Source organism: Typopeltis vanoorti, chromosome 13 (assembly GCF_054136105.1).
Source record: "Typopeltis vanoorti isolate ZY-2024b chromosome 13, IOZ_Tvanoo_1.0, whole genome shotgun sequence".
NCBI lineage: Eukaryota > Metazoa > Arthropoda > Arachnida > Uropygi > Thelyphonidae > Typopeltis > Typopeltis vanoorti.
In genome coordinates, this window is record NC_143561.1 from 79,773,465 (window position 1) to 79,791,361 (window position 17,897).

General features: G+C 35.8%; 1 protein-coding gene and 1 pseudogene across 6 annotated transcripts in view; one reads left to right on the forward strand and one right to left on the reverse strand.

Annotated features, from left to right (window-relative positions):
- LOC150100308 (CUGBP Elav-like family member 4) overlaps positions 1-17,897 on the reverse strand; it is an 865,263-nt gene that overhangs the window by 460,749 nt on the left and 386,617 nt on the right. The window lies entirely within an intron of this gene.
- On the forward strand, positions 441-2,217 carry LOC150100309 (small subunit ribosomal RNA; annotated as a pseudogene).

The following is a 17,897-nucleotide window of genomic DNA, read 5'->3' on the forward strand; positions in this document are numbered from 1 at the left end:
AAGAAAAGTGATAAAAGTTATATCATGCGTTACTGTTTCTAGAATTTTTTTAAAAATAAATTAATTAACAATTATATTTAATCGTGTCAGCTAACGACAGTATTATATCCTAAGTTTATGACTGTAGTTTCTCTCTATTTCACTTTTTAAATTTTTTTTTCTCTGTCATTCAGTTTTGAATGACAGAGATAATTACACTCGAGGATACCAAAATAATAAAAATGGACAGAACCCACTATACAACATCGAATAAGTGACAATGCAATGAGAGTAATTTTTGTTTCTCGAACGACACAAAGGAGTTTAATACCACTGAGATGAATTCTTCCTCTGCCGAGTACCGGTGCTCTGCGAGACGGAGCACCCCGACTGCGATGCAGTCGAAAAGTTGTGAACCGAACGCGGCGACGCCGCGTTCGTTGCATTCGATGATCGAATGCTACCTGGTTGATCCTGCCAATAGTCATATGCTTGTCTCAAAGATTAAGCCATGCATGTCTAAGTACATGCCTAAGCAAGGTGAAACCGCGAATGGCTCATTAAATCAGTTATGGTTCCTTAGATCGTACCTTTTTACTTGGATAACTGTGGTAATTCTAGAGCTAATACATGCAGCAGAGCTCCGGCCTTCGGGGACGAGTGCTTTTATTAGACCAAGACCAATCGGGCTTCGGTCCGAAACTCCTGGTGACTCTGAATAACTTTGAGCAGATCGCACGGTCTCGTACCGGCGACGCATCTTTCAAGTGTCTGCCTTATCAACTGTCGATGGTAGGTTATGCGCCTACCATGGTCGTAATGGGTAACGGGAAATCAGGATTCGATTCCGGAGAGGGAGCCTGAGAAATGGCTACCACATCCAAAGAAGGCAGCAGGCCCGCAAATTACCCACTCCCGGCACGGGGAGGTAGTGACGAAAAATAACAATACGGGACTCTATTACACTCTAAATCCTTTAACGAGGATCTATTGGAGAGCAAGTCTGGTGCCAGCAGCCGCAGTAATTCCAGCTCGAATAGCGTATATTAAAGTTATTGCGGTTAAAAAGCTCGTAATTGGATCTCAGTTCCAGACGGGTGGTCCACTGCTCGGCCTGAACAATCTCGCCGGTTTTCCTCGATTCTCTTCACCGAGTGTCTTGGGTGACCGGCACGTTTACTTTGAAAAATATAGAGTGCTTAAAGCAGGCGTAACGCCAGAATAATGGTGCATGGAATAATGGAATAGGACCTCGGTTCTATTTTGTTGGTTTTCGGAACACGAGGTAATGATTAAGAGGGACAGATGGGGACATTCGTATTGCGAGAGGTGAAATTCTTGGACCGTCGCAAGACGAACTAATGCGAAAGCATTTGCCAAGAATGTTTTCATTAATCAAGAACGAAAGTTAGAGATTCGAAGGCGATCAGATACTGCCCTAGTTCTAACCATAAACGATGCCAACCAGCGATCCGCCTGAGTTCCTCAACTGACTAGGCGGGCAGCTTCCGGGAAACCAAAGTGTTTGGGTACCGGGAGAAGTATGGTTGCAAAGCTGAAACTTAAAAGGAATTGACAGAAGGGTACCACCAGGAGTGGAGCCTGTGGCTTAATTTGACTCAACAGGGGAAAACTTACCCGGCCCGGACACTGGAAGGATTGACAGATTAAGAGCTCTTTCTTGATTCAGTAGGTGGTGATGTATGGCCGTTCTTAGTTGGTGGAGCAATTTGTCCGGTTAATTCCGATAACGAACGAGACTCTAGCCTACTAAATATGGGACCGATCACTGAAGTCGGTCCGTCTTCTTAGAGAGGCAAGCGGCGTTTAGCCGAACGAGATAGAACAATAACAGGTCTATGATGCCCTTAGATATCAGGGGCCGCACGCGCGCTACACTGAAGGAATCAGCGTGCTCATCGCTGTCCAGGACTGCGTAACCCCATCAACCTCCTTCGTGATGGGGATAGGGGCTTGTAATTGTTCCCCTTGAACGAGGAATTCCCAGTAAGCACGAGTCATAAGCTCGTGTTGGTTACGTCCCTGCCCTTTGTACACACCGCCCGTCGCTACTACCGATTGAACGATTTAGTGAGGTCTTCAGACTGGCGCTCGGCGCGGCCATCGTGTTGCGCCGGCGTGCCGATTTTAATATACGATAAATATTTCCCCAGCATTCAATAATGTTATGGGTTTTCGTAATCTTGGCTGATGCACAGTATTGTTGAATGTCCATTACGCCAAGGTGTGATCTAGGATTATCCACCAGATGTCTTTAATTGTGTAGCCTGCATTTCCAAACACCGGTTGTTTTCTGATTCAAAGCTGGCCCAAACTATTAATTAGATAGTTTCTGAAATGTCACAATAATATTCCTTGTAGAGATCTACTTGATTTGAATGAATTGCATAATAACTAGCCCCAAAATTTGTTTGAGGGTCATGGATGTGTCTCATATGTGTACAATGAATTCTAATAAATCAAGTAGGAATTCTTGTTCAAATACTCCAAAATTCATTAGGATCTATTAGGATCTTGGGCAAATGATCCTCTATTTTCTTTATTAGGTTTAATGTTTTAATTATACTTTATGCTGATTTACCAACCTCTGCCAATCTATGTTAACTTTCTTTATATTTATCAGCGAACCACTTTTATCCGATCAAAATTTTTGAAATCCTTTGACATCAGCAAAAAACTACTCAACAACGTTTACACAGTATTACGTTACTTCATCAGGAATGAACGTTGCAACTGGGAATCTTGGAATGTTGGTGATAACTGTATCTTGTTACGCTTGTGATCTAGAATTGTCCACCACATAAAAAAGAATATATGGCGGATAATTTTATATCGCATATCATAAGCATAAGAAGAAACAATTATCACCATTTCGAGATTTCCAGTTGCAACGGTGACTCCTAATGAAGTAACGCAATGCTACGTAAACGTCGTTGAGTAGTTATCAATATACTAATTAATTCTGTAAGTCAGCATATAATAAATTAAATTAATTAGACAGCAATCAGATCTTTGCAGAAATAGAAGGCTTGCTGATTTCCGATGCCAGATCACTTTTATAAGATTTTATATTCATATGATAATAAACAGATAAGTAGAAACAAGCAAGAATCGTAAAAATGATTTTAAAAAAATAAGTGAAATAGCATTCGTATAAGGTGACATCATCATAACAGATACACTGAATGAGATAATCTAGAACCGTTTTGGGAAATGAACTTATAAACAATTTTATTTTTCCCAATTTTGTAATTAAAAGGGATTCGACTGAACTCATTTTGAAATGAACCAATATTTCAGAGATCCTAAATACCATATTTCATTAAATAAATAACTGGCAGTTCTCTGATTGCCAATCAGAAAACTGGCAATATAATAGATTAGAATAAAAGGACAAGCGAAAAGATACGCGTTTTACCATGATTTTTGCAAACGAAAATGGGAGAAAATCTTATCATCAAATCATAAACCTAAGTCTGACAATTACTGTATACTACAACGTATACATATAGATCAAATATACACCTGGTTAGCAATTTTATAGATATATATATATATATATATATATATATATATACATACAAAGACAGTTTGAAACCATTCAGTTAAAATGATGGATGTCGACAGCATGAGAGCCATCATGATGTCTATAACACAGAACATTTTTGACTCCAATTAGTTTTCCCGAATATTTCCACAAAATTAGAAAATCAGTCCTATTTAGAGAGCACATTTTAGTAAAAATTTCAAATGCAACATTTCAATAAAATTAGCCCAGCCACAGTGATATAATAAGTGCGGAATGAGGAAGGACATAGCAATTCTAATAGGTTGTGATGCATTTAACAGATTACTGTATCCTTGTAATTAAAACTAAATAAATAAATAAATAAGCCAATCTGAGATAATACATGCCTCATAGTTATTTTTATGCCCCCCCCCCCAATCACGAAAAGTATACCTACAGCATGTTAATAGCGTGGGTGGGCTAAGGATTAGATAATCCAAGAATCCTGGTCTAGGGACAAAACTTGGTATTTTCAAGTAGCTCACCTTCACCAAGTAAGGTGGCGGTCACACACCGGACGCTGAGAATCATCTGCTGTTCGAAAGATCTTCCACAGATGAATGCCACAGTGAGTGTTTGAAGTGAGTCTTCAAATGTCCTCTGCCAAGAATGATTAGTCAAGAGGACTTATTTCAGAGTATTTTACGATTTTAATATTTTACGATTTCAACACATGCCACTTTTCCTTTGGTTAGAAAAACATAGGTGGGAATCCCGTCTATGATAAAATGGATTTATAAAGGTATAATTTGCAACTCAAAGTGATTTGGCCGGTCTTATATGGGTGGCGGAGAATGTTCTTCCCGAAGCTCGGGTTTTTCGTTAGGGATAATAGTCAATCCGTAAGAGGAACACCCGTAATACACTAGCTTCATAGTTACTCCGGCCACAATTGAAAACAACCCAGACCAACTTTTTATAAGAAAGAAAGCACATTAACTGTCCTAGTAGAAATACTTCCATTTATCTAACCAAACAATCAGAGCAGCCATGATAATTTCCAATGAAATTTAAACGCTTCACTTTTTTCACCAATATACTTATTAATAAACATTACAGGAAAATGTTTATCTCGTATTATGTCACAACTTATAACAAATACTTGAAACCTGGCTTGTTTCTCTGGATAAAAATCTTTTAACCACCTTAAAATTCCTTTTATAATCTTCACGAGATCTTCAGGAACCCATTCTCTCCAATATGCTGTTTTCTTAATTTATTTTATTGTATTTATTTTAAAATAACTACCATACTGGTAGTTATTTTAAAATCTGAGCACTATTATTTATTTAATTAGCGTATGGCATAATATATATAAAAAATACATATTACATCAAAATATATAAATACATATTTGTGCAGACAATAAAAATGAGACACGTAGCGTACATACACAAATAGAGGTAAAAAAGTCGCTATAATTTTAAGTAGTTCAGCTAGCCATTAAAGGGCCGAAGGATCTGGCTCAAAAAAATCTCTCAGGTCTCCTCCACAACAGCTGTGTATATATATATATATATATATATATATATATATATATATATATATATATATATATATTTTTGTTATTGTTGTTTTTTGCTAACCGAGCATAATCGCTTAGTGTAAATTACACTCTACTATTAATTCAGCATTACTAAATAATTTTGAAACGAGAGTAATAAAACTTTAGTTTGGGAGAGAACTTGCCAATAGGTGAGTTGCAAAAAATGCGCTTTTCGGTAATCTCTGGCTATTTCCAATTACTTAGCTTTCGCTGAATGAAATCGTGTAAAAAGATGAAGAGATTATACATTGAATTACTTCCACTGGATTATTGTATGATATTGGCATTGCAAGGTCTCCTTTTATTGGGAAACTTGGATAGTTGCATTACTATTTGTTCGATGACAATTACTGATCTTTCTTATTTAAAATACAGTATTTAAATAGAGAAATTGAGGTTTTATGGACATTAAACTACTTTCTAAATTATAACAAAATTTAGAAACAAACAGACACGCATCTTTCCTCGTAACGCTTATTTATTTCGGTCTGCCCCATATCGTTCTGATATTAAATCTAGTATTCTGATACTGTACATATTTCGACAAAAGAACTCGTTGATTAGTGTCGCATGCCTGTGATTAGAAATGCTTCCAAAATGGAAGGAAAATCTGAAAATCACTAAAGGGCTTTCATCCGGACACATTAAGTACACTGTTCCGAACCACTCTTATGTGCTATCTTTCCGTTGGTCTCTACTTCAGCTATTAACTAAACGAAGGTCAAAACAGATAGCTTTGAACATCTACGTGAAGGCGATGGTAGAGGCTAATCACAGTGGGGAGCCTCTATGGACGATGAAATGATCAGTAATAGCACATTGGCAAGCTTGATTACAGGGCTATGACTTCCGTTGGCGTTAAATGCGCTTGGGGAGCAATTCGGCAACTTAACCAGAGCGACTGCGTGATGTCAGTTATCATCAAGTAAGATTTCACTTTTATCTTTGCAGTTATGGTTTGTTTTACCATCATGCAATCAATTAACTTCACTGCCATTCTATCTACAATGATCGAAAAACCTCCAAACGGCTCACTTTCCCTGCGTTTATTTGCCATTTTCTGCAGCAAATGTATTTTCAATTACAGTACGTGATGTGTATGCCTAAAGGGATGCATGTTCTGCGGTATTATCAGAGAAGGAAACGGTGGTAGAGAAAACGGTTACTTTGTATTTCCCTCCTTTTAACTGACCACTAAAGAAAGCCGTATTTCGGTACAGCCAATCTACCAAGAAACAAAAAGGTGGGGAGTCATATGATCAATCCAGTATAGCAGAATTTCGAAAGTTAATTTCAAATTAAAAAAAAAATACATAGAAAAGTTATGCATTCGTCATGTATTGTTATTCCGCCCTTCCCCCAAATACATGTTAAGCGAGCACTTCCTCTACATTGTCCATCCTAGTTAGCAACACACGCCAACTTAAAGGAGTGAAGTCATTATCAGACATCCTTCTCCCGTCCTGTTAACATCGTTAACCAACCGAAGGTTATAAAATGATGGGAAAACACATACCGCGACACCACTGATGCCTATGCAACTAATTCCGTGTTTAAGCATTTTAAAGAGGGTAGGGGAAAGGTAAAGACAATATTAGTATAAAATTTTTGTGTCTTTTTTGTTTCACATAATGGGATTGTTCCATTATGTGAAAAGAGCGAAAAAGATTACGATCACAGGGTAAGAGTGCAAAAGAATGTATAAACGTCTAAGAAATATTCACTGCAGCGAATAACAATATGAATATTAGGTGGTTGCTTGACCACAACGATGGCCCAGCAGTTACCGGAATTACTGCAATTGGCCAAACACAACGTTACGCGTTTACAACACTATTCGCTCATAGGTCCTTTTTCTCTTCTGCCTCATAAAGCTCTCATTCAAATGAAGTGCTCAAAGGGCCTGCGGAGGATACAATTCGGGAGGTCGCAAATAGTATGCAAGAAAATTGTTCGAGTTTCTTTACCTGTATTAATAATAATGTGAAATGATCAAATGGGTGTATTAAAAAAAAAATCTCTTTTAAGGATTTTAAACGAACAAAGACAAAAACATCTTTGCGAGAATAAAATCGATTCAATTTAAAGATATTTCTTGCATTAAGTGATATGCTTGAAAAAAAAAGGATTCGAAGTAACAAGTATATTAAACGTGAAATAGAGAAAATCACTTTTTTTTTCCCCTTATTGAATCGTCAATGACAATTTAAAGCGCTCAAAAATATACTTATCAAAGACTAAACAAAAATGAAACATTCAAAAGCCTTGATACAGCAAACAATTATCGCACCGTAAAAAAGGCCGCTTTACTTGTCCAAGGTTTACTGTCATGCTCGCCTGTACGTTCTCTTAGGAACCCACTTTTCCACAAACTTTATGAACGAAGAAAGTTTCATTCATCCATTATGAATGAAAATGGAACGAAGAAATCTACCGATGATTATCCAATCTGTAGTTAGTTTTCCACTTTGATTATGTCGCCCTCCTGCTGTCTGGAGAAGTACACGAGCGGTAAAACTTTAATAACCCCCCCCCCCCGCTACCCATTCAGCCCACAAAACTGGAATAAGTGACACACAGTTATTCAATTTTAGTCTTTTGTGTGCATGTAGTCAATAGAATGATCATATTAAGCGAATAATTAATCAGATCAAATCATCCCACACTTAAATCCAAACACGATTTCTGGTTTATGGTTGTGGCCGCATTCAGCAAAGATGATAAATTACACCCACACATTCGAGGTCAACTAAACGAAAATTAAGCAGTAACACGTATTTTATTCCTAGTAAAATGACATAACATGGAAAGGATTCGGTCCCACTGCATTACATATTCTCCTAATTTAACAAAATATAATTGTTCACAATCATGGCAGAACAAAAAAAGTTTACAAATCTCGTATACTATGCTTGTGTTTTGTATTTACAATATATAAATGAACAATAAGAGAAACGTCAAACAACTAGAATTTGATTCTAAATCTAAAAATCTGAAGTGCCTTATACAAAGGGCTCTATACATAACACCTGTTCTTGATCAATCTGTTTCCGCAGTGCTACGTTTGGATTCATTTTAGAATATACAGAGCAAGTTAGGAAGAGTTGTGAATAATCACAGTTACAAGACCGAAAAGAACCTTCTTTACTACTAACAACGAAAATTTTTAAAAACACCGTCAATCTAGAAAAATTGAATTATAGCCGTTGAGAATTTCTCTCCTCAACAAACTCGTCCAGATCACTGTAAAACAGCAGTTCTTCCGATTAATTTTACTGGAGTATTCTCAATTGTATTTAATCAGCACATAAAATGAGTGGCTAGAATGACACCTAATATGGTGCCTCCGTAGCGCAATTGGAAGAACAGCTGAACATTGCGCCCTTCGATTCTCGTTGAGACACAAATTATATAGCCTGGTCAAAAGAATAGCCAGTTCAGCTGAACACTCTTTTAGCACCCGTGCTGAATTGTTATTCAGTTTGTGCAACAGCTCTAATACCTCCTCTCCATATATCTGAGTTTCTTCATCCACTGAAGAGGTAGCAGTGAAGCTATTGTTGCATTCACCGGGTTGATATCTTTTAGCAAAATGGGCACTCATTAGTTGAACAACCTCTTTTGCATCTGTCACCCACCATCTGCATTCAGAAGAGTTATTCTTTCATGTTCAGTCTTTCTTTTACTTGCAGCATATCAATAGAATTCTTGTGGGTTGTCTTTAGCTTGCAGAGCTGCCAGTTTCTTTTCATAAATTTTCATATCTATTCCATTACATTGAAGTAAGCCTATATTAGCTCATTCTGAAAAATGGAGATGAAAACCAGCTGACCCATTGTTCTCATCTCATTTCTCTCCAAAATAATGGAGACTGACAACGAAAGTAGTCTTTACTCTCGATACCGGTTAGTATGTCTGATCCTGATATCCAGGTCTAACTAATGCCTAACTAATGATCAGGGCAACAAACTCTACCTCATTTGTTTCTGATAATCCTGGCATTCGTCTATAGATATAATAATCTACCTGCATGTTCTTTTGAATACTCTTGAGTGCAGTCTGCATGACACAGACAACTTGCAGATCTGAAGTGCCTTATACATGTAGACATTTTTGCGCACGTTTGATGGGTCCGAACCGGACGAACCCAAAATTACCTTAACAATGTATTAAAATGTTCATAAATATAAATCTTTGAAAGTATTGTCAACAAATTTGTACTCCGCCAAATGTGATATTAATTAATCTTAGATGTTTCTCTTTTAAGTGCAGATATACTATATTTATCTGTTAATAACTTACAGCTGATTGTAGACAACATTCTAAGAGCGTTACAGGAATCTGCATATGAATATTATATGTAAGAGAATATAATAGCTATATAACATAAAGTCGATTCAGTGTATATATTATAATTGTAACTTATGTAACAAATATAACTGCTCGAAAGTTTTACTTGAATTAATAAATTTGCAAATCCTGTTTCAAATAATGAGACAGACAGCGAATATACCTCTTCTTTTTATGAATATCATTTGTAGAGAATCACGTGTGACAGTGGCAGGTTATTAATATTTTGTGTGCATGGATGCTTAGTTATTTTGCCAGGTTGATTTGTGCGCACACGAATGTTTGTGTGTGTGTTTGAGCGCGCGCGCGCGCGTGCCCAGACGTGTGTAAACTTCACTGTACCATTTCTGTTTGAATAGAGCTCTTCGGAAAATAGCTAAGGTCCCAACAAAGAAAAACGCTACAGTTTATTTTTACGTGAAGGTTCATTTATTTCATTGCACATCTTGCCGTAGCTTCAAAATAGCTCCTTAGAATGTTCCATTTTACTCACTAAAATTACATACCGAATGAGCTAGGGAGAGGAGAGAAAAAAGTAGCATCGTAACGTATTGTTGGATGGTTAAACATCTTTGAAAAAAACATGATACAAATCTGTGAGTATATATTTCTGCCTGGCTCAAAAACAGAAATTTCACTGCTTACGATTATATAGATTTCCCATCTGCAAAGCCGGGGAAGATAGTGGGCGGGGTTTTAGTGCGGTGAACGGGGACTTCAAATCTGTGACCAATGTAGCATGGCGCAAGTTGCCATTTCATAATTCTTCTGATACACTCACGTTTTCTGGAATTGCCGCGATTGCTTTACCAATGATAAATGTTGGACTATATGGGAGCAACCTTATAGCTCTGTTCATCGCTCATGCGGGAAATCTTGTTTCTTGTTCCTTACAAGCCGTTATAATATATCACATTCTATTGTCGTCCAGTGCCTTTTTAGATATAAGACGCTGTTTGTGTGAACGAAACTTTCTGCCTAACGTACAATCATGCATGTTCATTAATTAAGAGAAATAGTAACATATAAACATAAAATTTAACGAATGCTGAAGTAGGTTCATTAATTCTAGACCAGTACTGACCAGTGAAATCACTGGTCAGTACTGGTTTTCAAAGAAAAGCAACATTTCAGACTCAATCTGAATGAATGTCGATTAATTTCAATAATTACCTAATGTCCGCAAAACAGACTTGCTTTGAAGTTTAAAAACGTAGTATTAAAATAATATGCATTATAAACATATGTTTATAATGCATATTATTTCGTAACTGGAATTGGAACGTAAATGGTCGATTTTGTAACTGGAAGTTTCTTTCTAAAATAATTAAAGCTTTTTTTTGATTTTAAATGAAATAGTTCTTATGAATTAAATGTTTCTTTGAGTAAGTTACAGCGACAAATCTGTCAGAAATTCAGTTAACTATTTAATTAATCGCTTTGGTAACCAATAAGCGTATGCTGCAATTTAAACAAAATATAAAACAAAAATGCCTTCGGCAATAATTTAACACGAAGTGAGCTACTCTTCAATTAAGATTATTCTATAATATAAATGGAACACTATTTTGTGCTTGAATGGAATGATGGTCGCAACTAAGGACGCAAGCCATATGATATCCGTCAATTTCAAGTTTTCTAGCCAGTATGTCAATTTTCAGGGGGAGGACAAGAATTTTTAGGATGAAAAACTCCCCACCTCTGTAAAATGAATACGTGATCGTCAATTCTCATGACGTTTTTTTAAGAAAAGAAAACCAGTGTATGCAAAAATTCGATAACATTACAAAGACTTATTTTGGATGAAATCAAGCAAAGAAATAAGCTTTTAACACAGAGCTAGTGTCTTGTCTACCGGCATTTGACACATACCTTACAACTGCTACATTTTTAAGCCATACACACTGCGTAAATATGTAACATTTACTGACTGGATAATAAATCCAAATATTTCAATAATTTCGTGGGATTAGGAAGCTGAAATTTGGACTGGGGTAGCTTTCAGTGTGTGAGTGACGCGCAAAATTCGAAAACCCAAAATTTATTCAGTTTAAAAATATAACAAAAAAATGTGTTTTTTTTTCTCTTTCTCTCAACCACATATCACACCCCCATTTAATTCAAAAATGGTCCAAGATATCGGTATGGAACTTTTACAGCTATGCGGAACTTAGTAGCCTAGTCTCCCCACAAAATCATCCACATACACGTATACTGGCATTCTATCTATCTTTTCTTTTCTTTTCTTTTCTTTTTTTTTTTGTATATTTGATAAAATTTAATTTCAAAACAGAAAAATTTGATGTCTCGTTTTTCAACAATTCCACATAATTTCCTATAAGAAGAATAAACATGGAACTATATTTGTGAAATAGGCAATCCTTACAAAAAAACAGTAGAATATTTATATCGCCAGATCGGCACAGGAGAAATTCGATTTTAAAGATATCACAAAACGGATACAATTTCCCGTGATCAAAACAATCCCGCCCGCTAGTCTGTACACACATACCTTAATCGCAAATCTACTTTTTTTTTGAAATTACTCACTTCGGAGTGTAATGTAACGGCATTTTCAAAGAGTCAAAATAAAGAATGCCAATATGAATTTTGGAATTTTAATGTTTTATTATCCTCCAAAAGGCCTGGTAACTCATCTCGCATAGAGATGAAGATATATTTTCTTGATATTATCGCTGGTGGTCCCGGTTACGAACAAGTCTCATACCATATATATACGGTATGAGGCTTGTTCGAGACCATAAAAACCGATAACCAGAGGTTGGCAATTCGTTTCAACTGTTGCGTGAGGATTTTTAATATCCTAAATATGCTCAATAACGATTTTTTTTTTCCTTTGCCTCCAGTAAACTTCATTCCGGAGATAAATAAACTCTGCCTGCACGTTTAGAACCTTTATTCAATGTGTCAAGTCGTTTGAATTTTGGTTTCATTCAACCCATTTGCAGCGACCAAATTACTATCTAAGGGATGCATACCTAAAACGGTCAACCTGTCACAAACCTGCTCGATAGAATTTTAGAAAAGTACCGTCCGTATCAATTTCTTTGAATAATGTAAATATGTTATAGGCATCATATGACAATTGTAGTAAAAATAACGGAAATATCTATCTACAGAAAATTCACCTCTGAACAAATCCAAAGGAGATATGTTAATAATTATAACAGAATATTTCTGCTACGTACGAGGGTGTGCTGAAAAGTTGTGATAATTACCATGAAGGAATTCAGGTAGAACCATGTAACTTACACATTATTCTACATATTCCCCCACTAAGTGGTAGATGGTAGACACTTGTTACGACGCTGCTGCATCATCCGCAATTCTCTGTTGGGGGGGGGAGAAGTCTTTCCCTTGTTGCACAAACCAGTCCTCAGCTGCAGATATGAATTCATCATCTGTGGTAAATTTTGTTCCTTTTGAGTGTTTCTTTAAATCTAGGAATAGGAAATAGTCAAATGGAGCCAGGTCTGGCGAATAGGGTGGGTGAGGCAGACACTGAAAGTTCAAGTTGTGCATTGTCTGTTGGTTTTCATTAGCAGTGTGAGCAGGTGCTGCAAAACTAACACACGCCTCTGCTAAGTTTCCAGCGGCATTATTTCTTTACTACTGCCTTCGATTCCTTCAGAGCTGTTGAATAAACTGCTGCCATAACAGTTTCATCTTTTTTTCTTTTTTTTTTTAAGGTAACTGGCAAGGATTACAGCATCCATATCCCAAAAGACAATGGCAAGAACCTGCCCTGCTGATTTTTGTGTTCGGAACTTCTTTGGCGGTGGAGAACCTTTGTGTGTCTTCTCCATTGGCTGTTGTTTGTGGTCTCTGGGTCATAGTGATGAAGCCATGTTTCATCAACAGTCATAAGAGCCAAAAAATTTGCACCCGATTTCTCAAAATGATCCAAAATTCCTTGCCTTTGAGATGAGAGCAAACGTTCTCGCCTTTGGGGGACCCACTTTGCTGAGAGCTTCTGCATGTCCAGATGTTGGTGGATAATGACCCCAATTCATTTCCTGGATATCCCCAGAGTTTTTGCAATGTTTTTGGCTGGTATTCGTCTGCCATCAAGGATCATGGCATGCACTGCATCGATGTTTTCAGGTGTGACCGCTGTGGAAGGTCTTCCTGACCTGGGAGCATCTATTGTCTCAGTTTTAAACTTAGTCACCCCCATCTGACAATTGTTGGATATGCTGGGGCACAGTTCCCTAAAATCTCCAACAGTTGCGGGCTTTTCTTGCAGCACGGAAAACTTGATGGCGCGCACCTCTTTGTCTTCGAATTTCTTCAAAAACCTCTGCCATGTCTTCTTATATATCCTAAAAGAAAAAGAACAAATTATTATAATTTGATGAGATATGGGATTAAAGGGTTTTAAGATATATTTTTTCTTGTGGTTATATCTGTTGCTTTAACATAATTTTTGTTCTAAGTGTTCATCAGAAGTTTACACCCCCCCCCCCGCACACTTAACTATGCTGGTAAGATTACGTGTATTCAATTTCGTTTTTGAACCAGTCCTAGATTCAAGAGTGACTGATGATTCTTTCAGTGTTATCAAATTATTTTATTTGCAAAATATATTTTTTTTCTTTTCCTTCTATAATTACGCTTTTTTAATTGACAAAAGGATTTAAAATGACAAAAATAATTCTTAACTGGCTTGATTGAATTTAGATTGAATCTAAATTTGTATTTAGATTTGCTATTAAAACTGTCATTGCAGTTGGACTCCCTATAATAGCAGAATTATACATATCGAATTTTTAATAGTGCCAAAATTTCATAATCGTCATTCATTTCCTTAGGTGTTTTATTACTGATTACTATTAATTATCTAGAAATACAAATAATGTCTCACAAACAACGGGAGCAAAAACTAAATCTTCAAAATAATGGGAAATGCAAGAATCTATATATATATATATATATATATATATTAGTTTTCAACACTTGATACTTTTTTTTCTCTAAGTTTTAATCTTCTTAGATATCATCAATGAAAAACTACAAAAATTCTTGAGAAAGTAAAAAAAAAAAAAAAGAAAGAAATACATTAACAAAATTTGTTTTCACTGTAAATTATATTTCTTGGTGCTTATTAGTAACTATATTGTTTCACTTTCTACGTAAACGTAGAAAGTGAAATAATAAAGTGAAACGTAGAACTGAAACCTATCGTTACATAATCAACGTAACTGTGAATAAATTCGAAACAGAAAGAAATTTTACCTATTAAACAAGTGAACAAAGTTGCCGTTTACTCTTCTCATTAAAAACATTAATTTTATCCAACTGTGTGAACAATTTCCCACTATGCAAACCGAACGGTTAATTTGAATAGTTAACTAGGTATATACGACAATCGATATTCTGCAATTACCAATTCTCAAGAAACGAATGGTAAAAAAAAAAAGTCGTGTTTTCAACCAGTGTGTGTGCCATTATGGAAATAGCAAAACTGTCTTACATATATAATATAAAGATGTTCTTCGGGAAATCATTTGCACTAGTACTCTGGGAATGGTTCTTTTATGTGAAGCTAATTAGGCTTCACATAAAAGACGAAAAAAAACCTGTTAAAGATAGTTTTTTTTTTTCCCCTATAAATGCAGAAAAATGTTAGATGAAACCATGGGGTTCAAAAAAGAAAAAAACGCCTGGAAAATACACTCTACCTCTCACTATAATATAAGCAATAGATAGCACTGCTCTTTATCATCCAATCCATTACTGTGAAGTAGACACATTTCTTAAAGCCACTATTCTTTTCAGGAAAAGAAAAAAAAATCTCGTGACTTTGACAGCGAGCCAATTAAATAAAAATAATTAAGAAATCCTGTCAAATCAAATACTTGCGTGAAGATTAATTCTTGAAAATGGAGTAAAAAAACAGCAATACACGAAACCGGCATCTACAAGTTCGACAAATGTGTAACGTAACGTTGAATATTGAATTTGTGAACACCTAAACCCAAATAATTGGCCTAATTTTTATTGCTCTTCTCCTCGATCTACTGTGTGTTTGACAATCCAAGATGGAAAATGTTTCACTGCAGAATGGCAATCAGATCATTATTGAATATATGCATATTTAATTCAGAATTTAAACATTTACTGAATACATATTAGTATTAATTTCCAGCAGTAATTTCTTAGATTAATCTGTGACAGTAGAACTGCACCACTACTAGACGTCGCCAACATCTCTCCTAAACCAATATGTTTTGTATGTCCTAACAAGGTTACCGTATGTAAACAAACAGTCTTCCAGGACACAAAATTGTCTAGCATTAATGATTTGCCTTGAATTGTAATAGATTCTTCCTGGTGAAGAAAGATTTTTGCATAAGCGACACAATATGAGAAAAAGATGGCCTTGTCTTCAAAAAAAGGGACTAATTCACCAATCATTGCATATCAAACGCATCCATATTAAGTGTAATTTGTAAATGTGGTGTAATTTTTCAAATTTTCATTTTCCATTAAAATTTCCATTAAAGGAATTTACGGATTTTCTAGTTTCTATAACCGAATTCTTTAGAAATTACAGCGATCTTCCTACATGCAGGTTTGGAAAACATGAATTTTGGTTTACTGTCTATTATAGGTATGATCGGCGTGCCCTCCTAGTGCATTCTGGAAGCACTAGATTCATAGTGTTAACAGATGCGTGCTTTTTTTTTTTTTTTTTAGGCCATTTTCCCATGGAACCATATTTTTAATAAATTGGTTGGCTTTATTTTATTAAGAAATAAGTAGATAACAGCCGTTAACAAGTCGACCCGATACGTAGCACAGTATCATAATCTAGTAAGAGCGCTTTAATAAATGCTAATTAATTCACGAAGGTAGTGTGGGAGATATGCTGTAACCCCAACTGTATAAGACAAAATTTCCACTTAAGGGTACTGTAGTAGATAATTACTGTAAACCGACAATATTGCCTTGCTTAAGGGAGGAGAATCAAGAGGACTTAAAAGCCGAGAGTTAGCTATAAGTCTCAGTAGAGAGAGAGAGAGAGCTAGACTTATAATGGTAATAATAGACTAATAATATAAAATGGATTTGAAATATCTCAACTATTCCATGATATGGAAAATGATCCATGTATATCGAACGCAAATGCGATTCATACTTATTTTTAACTTACAGAATTTGTCTTCGGTTATGTACACAACAATCAAGCCTGACATGACAGTTCGACAAATAGAACCTAGTAACACGGTTTTGTAGGATTGTGTACAGTTATATGCACTAATTTCAATTTAAATATAACGTCAGCAAAGCAATAAAGTTTGCAAATACAATTGTACTCAAAATATAATGTCGTAAAATGATCTAAAAAGCCAAGTTATGAGTTTCAGATGCTCGTTCTCTTTCAGTGGCGCACTTAGGATTTAATCTTGGAGGGAGCAGAGTTGAGTAGAAGATTTGAGAATACACACCACGCATCGCATACAACCTAGGACTGAGCATCTTCGATGATCGCTAATTCTTAAGTAGTATAGAAATAGAAGACACGACACAACATAAAAAAAAAAAAATGAATTTTAATGAGGGAAAGATTTTGGGAAATTTTTCTAGTGATTTTTCCTTTTTCTTTGGGGGGGATTCCATCCCCCCTCTGGGTGCGCCACTGTTCTCTTTATCCCAAAGAATTACATAATGAGAGATTAAATAATTCTCTTAATCTAGATCTAATAACTAAACTTTTTTACGATTTTTGTGAGAGCTTATTTTAAGTAAAAGTTTAAAACTTCTATCTCGCGTCACGTCTATGAAGCGGCACTGGAGAAAGATGGAAATGCACCGTGATAGCAACTGTCTCTTAGGTCAGGAAGACACCAAAGAATATTCATAAAGATGATTTTGTAATGATGAGAATCATATGACACTATAATATTTTAGTAGAAAAAGTTCAAATATGATTATTTCGTGTTCATTCAGCCCAGACTAGATAATGAAACTGACTGCTCAACAATTTCGCAAATGCTGACAAGTTGCTAATTGAAGGTTATTATATTACAATTGATAGCCATGTGTATCAACTCGAAATTACTCATAGATATGAATATAAAACCCAAAATTATTTAAGCAGCTTGTTAGGACAGTGCATCGTTTCGTACTGTTCAAAGACGACAAAAATGATCACAACTCAAAGATGACAGAACAAAACTATATCCCACCTATTCACCACACCTGGAAACATATGGCCTCTTTCCAATAACTATAGAAATATTCGTTGAGAAATAACACTGTTGACGGTGATGATGTATGCTCGTTTTGGCAAGCCCTGCTTAACACCTTAATATAGATTTGTATTCCAAACATGCTAGTAAGTGGTACATCATTAGAAAAGTGTAGTGATAAGTATGCCAAATATTGATTTTCTAATGGCAATATATC